Genomic DNA, 8,394 nt, shown 5'->3' on the forward strand with positions numbered 1-8,394 from the left:
CTGAATGTTGAAACCAAGATTACTGACGGTGAGCCATAAAACCATGTCAAGACACAAACTGCTTTATGGTCTATTTGCACACCACACACAAGACTTCCATACCGCAGGTCACAAGCTGAATCCAACAGATCACTGCGCTCACATCAACATACAGCTGCCATTCAAGGGCCCATCGCATTCATACACCACAGGACGGAATCCTCAATCAAGACAACCTCTTAACCAGGCATCAACCAAATTGCACACAAACTCACCACAAGCAAACCTCTATAAACACAACACGTGTGCTTGTAAGGCGCATGTTTACCCGCAGGTATCTTGGCGCTGAATAACAGATGTTTTATTGTTACCCAACTCAATGGTACTCATTTTATCGACCTCAGGTGGATGAAAGGCTCAGTGGATGTGCCAGGATTTGAACCTGTGACCATGAGGTCGAACACCGGGCCCTGCAGTGGACGCATTAGTCCACTGAGCCACCAGACAATGGCGGACATCTGTCCAGACATATTGATAGTTGGTGCAAAAGCAACCTTCACCAACGACTCAAGTTTGACTACATTTTTACCGCCTGTCAAGTAACTGCCTCCATTCTGAACATTACAAACGCGTGCCTAGTGAATCTTTACTAATATCTCTCATGACTGACACATGAGGCTAAGGAAGATGTCTTACATGGGTCTTTAACACCCTTATTGTGCTAAATCCAACTCCTTTCAGGTTGTGGATGCAAGTCGGGGGTGTTTGAAAATGCCAAGGACTACATTGCTCAAACTGATTAAGAATATCTACCTTTGACACTAAGGCAAACATGCTGGGGAATACTGCAGAAGTTCCCTAAAGAGCATGTCATAAACTGTGAAGAATGTTAGTTTTTGACACATGGGGTAGTGAGAACGTAGCATATGTCGCATACACTTATGTGCAGCGGGGAGAAACAGCGGCTCTGCTCCTTTTCGACCTCTTAGTTGTGTTCAATACCATATCCCACCACACCCTCAGCAAGAGACACCACCACATTGGGATCCAGGGACATGCCGTCAAATGGATCACATCCTTCCTCACAGGACGAACCCAGAGAATCCTCCAAAGACCCTTCACTTCGGAATCCAAGAGCATCATCTGCGGCATCTCTAAAGGATCATACCTCAGCCCCACCCTATTCAACACTTACATGACTCCCCTGGCCAACATCGTCAGAATACATGGTCTCAACATCATACAGACAACACTCCGCTCATCCTCTCGCTATCAGAAGTCCCCTCCATGACTAGGAACAACTTCCACAACTGCATGACGAGTGCCACCAACTGGATGAAGACCAACTGATAAGACAGAAGTGCATATTTTTGGAACCAACATCTGGCAGCCCTCTGAACTCTGACCCACACCGACAGACCATGACGGCAACCTTGACATCATCTTGAACAGCAAACTCACCATGAAACGCCAGATCAATGCAGTCTCTTCCGCCTTCTTCCACGCCCTCTGCATGCTCCAAAAGCTCCTCAGGTGGCTCCCCATCAACACCAGAAAAACCGCCACTCAAGCCCTAGTCACCAGCGGGTTGGACTATGGCAACACGCTTTATGCAGGAATCGCTACTCAACCCCTGAAGAGACTCTAGAAGTTACAGAACTCAGTTGTCAAACTCATTCTCGACCTCCCCAAACGAACCCACATCACACCCCACCTCAGGAACCTTCACTGGCTCCCCATCCTTAAAAGATGCCATTTCAAGATGCTGAAAAACGCCTGTAAGGCACTCCACAACCAAGGACCAGCATACACCAACCATCACCTGAACTTCCACCAACCCTCCAGACACCTTCAACCCGCCTCACTCGTCCTCACAAACACTCCCAGCATCTGCAGACGTTGCAGTGGAGAAAGCTACTTTTCCTACCTTGTCGCCAAATCCTGGTATGGCCTTCACCTACCCTCTTCCCTGAATTTATAAAGGGACTGCAGATCTGGCTTTACGACTGATCATAGCAAGAACCTTGCGCCTGGATACTCTCACGGATGATTAGCCACACTATTAATACGAGTTGATTGATAGAGTGCCGTGAAAGTAATGCACTCGTCATACAGTAAACTATGCATATACTAAGTTTTGATGGAGGATGAACATGGCAAGGACAAAACTTTCATCTGTACGTGTAGCGTTGAGTGCAGAATTCTCTGTAATGTTATGATTTTTTTTGTAAAACATACTATCACCAGAGTCTAGCTTGTCGCAAGAGCAGTCAGAGCTGCTCTATGGATTAACCTAACTGAAGAGCCTAATGTTCAGCTTGGTGCGGGATGCACTAATTTTGGAGACGGCACATATGTGCAGAGGCAGGTTATTGCGCCCTTTTGAAGTAATGTCTCCTTGTTATGCTGCTGCGTATGCAATGAATGTGTACAGGTCTGGATGAGCAAAGGTGTCTGAAAAGTTTCTGACATCTGAAGCAGTATTGACGTATGCTGGACCAGTGCTGTGTAAGGCTTTGAATAGGTGTTCCAGAAGTTTAGTAAGATGTGTGAATCTAGAGTCAGTGAAGTTCAAAACTAAGGTCAATGATAGCCCTCGCCAAGGGACTGACTCCCTTTGAACATGGTTTGATCTGTTTTTTCCTCAGGAACTTGGCCTAGCCATACAATTGGGACCGCGTTTTTATTGGCACAAGTGAGATAATGCTATTTGAGGTTTGCAGAGCATTGTGGGTAAGATAACCTTATGGGATGCATGCAAGACATGCCACCCTGGACTATCATGGTTGTCTAGTTTTCCAAAATGTCTGTGGTTCGTAGATTTGCATGGGTGGCACAACAGCATAACTCCAAATACAGCAGTTATATGGACGGGATAGGGGGTAATATCTATAAAACGTCTTATGTTGCTCAGGTTTACCCTGGTGAAGAGACCTTGCTAGGGCATGGAAGGCACCAGCACCACCCTCGGTGTCTGCATGGAAGAGGGGTCTGGACTTCTGCATGGGTTTGGAGCTCCCCATTTTTACTGCGAGAGGGTGCCAGCACAAACATTTCAAGGTTTGGTAGCGATGGGCGGACTACCGCGGTTTGCAGCTGGAGCCAGTCTCTGCAACAGGGCCCCTCAATCCAGTCTAATTCTACCCTGCTGGTGCAAACTGTAGATTATTGTGTATGTGTATACTGCAGTGATATGTTGTGGTGCATATTTCATTGCTGTGCTGCTCCGGGGAGGCTGTCAGTGCGCCGGGGGGGGGGGGGTTTATATGTTTTCTCTTTATCTGTATTGCTTCATTTTTTCCTTGATTTATCACGAAAAAGTCAAAGTCATGATGCTATACGTTTATTGTGCAGACGCCTCTGGGTTAGAGCCCTGCTTTATATGTGCCTTTTGACGAATAAAATTTGTTTTAAAAACAAAAAACAGCAGTTACCTCTATTCCTTAGCTCTCAACATAGCACTTTAGGGTCTTTCTGTGTTGTCTCCTGGCCAACCCACACAAGTGGGGTACCCTTCGTATTGGGAGACGTGTGAGAACTCCGTGAGGTAGGAAATTTGTAGCTCCCCAAAGATTCACAGAAATGGGAGAAAAACGTGTTTCTTACCATACTTTGAGATTTGCTAGGGCTTCTGGGTAAAACTAACAGGTAAAAGCCACGCAAGCCACCCCACCTTCGATTCCCCCAGGTTTCTAGCAGCAGAAGATGTGAAAAATTGCTAGGTTTGCCTAGATAGTGGTCCACAATCTACAGCTACACTAACTGAGAAAACAAAAATCAGTTTTCAGTGCAAAAATGTGATGAGGCCATGTTGTGTTTTGGCCAGTTTCCTGTAGCGGGCACTAGGCCTACCCACACAAGTGAGGTAACTTTTCATCAGGAAACTTGAGGGAAATGCAGGGCGGAATAAAGTTTGTTGCTCCCCAGATTCCAGAACTTTCCATCATAGAAATGTGAGGAAAAAGTGATTTTCCATCAAATTCTGAGATTTGCAAGGTATTCTGGGCATATAAAAAAAAAAAAAAAAAAAAAACACCTTGTGAGAGTCAAGCAAGTTACCCCACACTGGATTCCCGCAGGTTTCTAGTTTTTAAAAATGTTCAAGTTTGCTAGGTTTCTCAAGGTGCCGGCTACGCTTGGGTGCAAAATCCACACCTATTAACTTTGCAAAAAAAAGGGTAAGCCTTAAGTGTAAATATTTGATGTATCCATGTTGCGTTTTGGGCCCTTTCCTGTTGTGGGCACTAGCCCTGCCCCCATGAGTGAGGTACCATTTTTACTTGAAGACTTGTGGGAGCATAGAATAGTAAAAATATTTTTATTACCTGTTGGATTTCGCAGCTTTTGTGCCTTCCAAATGTAAGACAGTGGATAAAAAAGAAGACTTTTTGAAAAATACACTTCAAATCACATGCTAGGATGGGTACCCACAAATTCTGAGATGTATAAATAACACTGCTCCTAAAGTCTGTATCTTGTGTCAATTTCAGAAATGCATAGGTTTCCTTCAAACCCATTTTTTCCTTCACATATTTAACCACACTAATTGGTCTATACTCCGTACACAATGAAAAACCCTAGTAAGGTGCAGCTCAGTTATTGGCTCTGGGTACCCTGGATTCTTAAGAGAACCTACAAACGCTATAAATCCCCTGCAACCACAAGGGACTAGTGGACATAATGGTACCCTGTTTTTGTAAAGTGGCCATCTGGACAAAAAGTTACAGATGAAAATGGCTGGGGTTTTTCCCTCCTAAATTTCCAATGTTTTTTTTTTTTTTTTTATACAACAGTTATTTTCCTTGGGAAAACCTTAAATGATCGACACATATGACCCCTTGATGAATTCAGAATTGTGTCTATTTTTCAGAAATCTATGGTTTTTCGGGATCACCCATGGGTTTTAAAATGGTTTCCATCACAAGCTGGAAGTAGGTTGACAGCACAAAAACCTAACAAAAAATGGGCTACCGCTTTGAAAAAGACAAAATTGTGGTACCAGATAAGGTTTTTTGATTCAGCCTTGCAGGTTTCTAAAAGCTGGAAAGATGGTGACTTTGCACAGCAAACCAACTGTTGATGCCAGTTTTAGAAGGAAAACAAGCATTTACAATGCAACGGTCTCGGCATTGTTAAAGTTAGAGCTATTGGCATTGCTCATGACAATGCAGTTTCTTTAAATGTTTTAAAAACAGAAACATAAACAAAAATAATGTCATGAGCAATGCCAATAGCTCTAACTTTACCAATGCCGAGATCATTGCATTGTAAATGCTTACAACTGCCACACGCCACCAGACTCGTGGATTACAAGAGAGGAGCTCCGTCATAGAACCGCGGCCAGTGTTGCCAGATGCCCCTGTGAAGCCTTTGCCCTGCTAATGTGCCAGACTTAGCACTTTATACGTAATGTTAGTAGCTCCGTATCTGCCCCGCTGCATGAGCACAAGGCCCCTTTCAAACCAGATAAAAGTATGGGGAGGGGGCTTAGAAATGGCGTGCCAGTCTCCCCGTGGCACAATACAGCGAACCCACCACTCTCTGTGATTACAGCAGATTATGGCCGGCGCACAGCAGTCAGTTAGGGCAGTTCACGCCTGTCGCAGCTCAGGGGCGAGAGGAGGGGCTATTTCCTTCCCTTTACGTGATTGAAGTGTGCATTCTGGCATTGCGTAATGTCAGCGGTATGTTTGGCGCTACAAAAACAGTCAATACATTCATACATGAACAGATGTTATCAACAAAAATAAACGAGGATTTGGTTTCTGTAGACTGTAGGGGGGGGGGGGCATGAGGAGACCAGGGGTTGAAAGTGAACACCTTTAACTGCCCCCTCCCCTCACCACTCACAAGCAGGAACAGAGAGCGTTCCCTGCGCGCAGCGCTGTAGCCGGGCCCTTACCTCCATGTACAGGAGCCATCGGTGCAGAGCGGGTTGTGCTTCATGGCAGGCGCAAGGAGAGGGGGTGCGTCGGTCTCCGCTGAGGCTGCAGCCCCGGTCTCCGGCCTCATCCACCACCACTGCCGTCCGCAATGCAGCCACCTCCGCTAGGACTTGGTGCAGCTTGCCCCCTTCTGGACTGTCCTCTGTTACTCTCTACCATTCACCCCCATTGCTTTCCCTGGCTGGCAATTTTTCATCTTCAAAGACATGTGTGCTTGAGCCCCCTCTCCCACATATCAAGCGCAAACTCCTCGAGGGGGATGGGGTGAGGCAGCGCCCGTCCAACTAAAACGTCCTGTGCGGGATCCCTCCCTGCAGATCCCGGAGAGACCAGCCAGTCCGAGAGGAAATCTGCCTGCTTGGTGTCAATTCATTTAGTAGTTTTTTTAGACAAGTGTGTAACAAAACGGTGTTAGTTAGATTTCTCTGAAAACTCTTCAACAAAGAACAGCGTTGGATTTATATACTCTGAACAGATACTCTCAGGCTTAGTGACAAAATACCTTGAATGACCCTACCTTAAGCCAAGGATCTTAGAGAAATAAATACAAGCAATTTATTTGTCAAGTATGACAGTTCATTATATGATTACTCGGTTCTATGAGCAGATTAATATGCCTAGTGTACATCACCTGTTAGGGGAGCCAAAGAGCCCGCTAGCTTCTGAGTTATCCTCCCGTTGCCTTTGTAATGCATTCCCGCTGCTGCAGACGCTCCAGGCAAGCACAGAACGTTATGCACTGCAATGTCAGTCAGCCTAACAGAGAAGACAGCTGCGCTAGGAACACAGCATCATGGGGATTGTAGTTTTATCTGCATAATAAGCATAGTAGTTACTGTTCCCCTTCATTATTATAATAGACGTTACTGCCAACACACCACAAAGTAGAGCGGGACTGGCTGGAACAAAGTATGACATAAAAGGCATTTTTATTAAGCTATATTTGGGTCAGTAGGTATGTTGCGCAGGATAATTTCTTTCTAGACTAAATCCATTTCTCTATAAATAGGTAGACTTGCCTTTTTGTGATATTATCGCGACGTGGGAGTCTGTATGTTTTTTGTGAAATAGACGTAGCATCACTGCTGCGTGACTGCAGTAAAATTGAAATGATGACCTTTACCGACCCCTCCTTCTAATTGCCGAGGGAGTGACGTTGCAGGCCTGGACTCTCTCAGGAGGCAGTCGGCCCGGCGCTGCGCAAAGTAAACACCCGTGACTCGCAGCCCCAAGTAAGTAAGCAATGCAGCGCGTGATCAGCTTCCTGCAGCCAGTGCCGGTCATGAAATTTTGCCCAGGGCATGGCTGTAGGCCCGAAGCTGCAGGCGAGCTATGACCAAGTGTGTGCTGCCTCACAGCCTGAGGCGGCCTTGCCCAAAATGCCGTCCTTTACTTGGGCTAAGGCAGCTCATCTCAGTGCAGCAGGCAGCTGCTGTCAGTGGCTGCGGGGCTGGGCAGGGTACAAACGGAGGAGGCCTTCCTCTTCTTGTGACTCATCTTTGTCCCGTATACAGTGCATAATGTATGCAGGTGGTTGGTAGTGAAGGGAATTAAGCCGGGAGGAGGAGGCGATTCTCCGAGAGATCAGCAATTAATTACACAGGCAAATTAAGAGCAGGTCAGAGATGCGGGAGAGGCAATCACACCACCGCCTTTCTCCGAGGCAGAGCAGAAATGCCTCGGAGAAACGCAGCGTCCTTTTCGGATTCGGGGGCGTGTTTTGCTGTCATCTCCTCCTTGAGACTTCTTGCAAAAAACACGCCCCCCGATCCGAAAAGGACGGGGCCTAATCGGAATGACTGACCTCTTCTCCAATGGCTGGCCAGCATTCAAGAGGCCAGCCAATGGAGAACAGGGGAGAAGAGGGGCTGGTTCAAGCCCCTCTTCTCCAAGTCATTAAATCTCCGACTTCCGGTTCTGCCTTTCGGCAGACCGGACGTCCTCGACCTAAAAACCAGACAGTTTAATCATTTTGTTCTCACAAAACTCGACATTTTCCTATATTTTGCCTATTTTCTCAGTCCCCAGGATGTTGCAAATAAAAAGGACACAATTTGGTGGGGATATCCAATATGGATAAAAAAAAAGTTATGGAGTACTAAGCACAACCTACCCAATATAGCCAAAAAAAGGCTCAGAATTGTAGTGGTTCATAATTTACGACCTACCTCATTAAAATGCATGAGGTAGGTCACATTCGTACTAAGATTTTAATTTTAAGAACCAACCTGTTAGTACATAGGTCGGTTCTTAAAAATCTTCACTGGTAGCAAATTGCAACCAGAATTTTCCGACCAGTAAATAGTACATCTGGGGAATTGTTCAGCTAGCATGTATACAAGAATAACAAGGAACAACAGCATTCTGAATTAATAAGTCTGCTGCAGAGCACTGAAGTTACTTGGAGCCTACATATCAAACTTCAATGGGATCAATTCACCCTTTTTAGCTGGGAGTCATAAGAAAAAAA

This window comes from Triturus cristatus, chromosome 10 (genome assembly GCF_964204655.1).
Source record: "Triturus cristatus chromosome 10, aTriCri1.1, whole genome shotgun sequence".
Taxonomy (NCBI): Eukaryota; Metazoa; Chordata; class Amphibia; order Caudata; family Salamandridae; genus Triturus; species Triturus cristatus.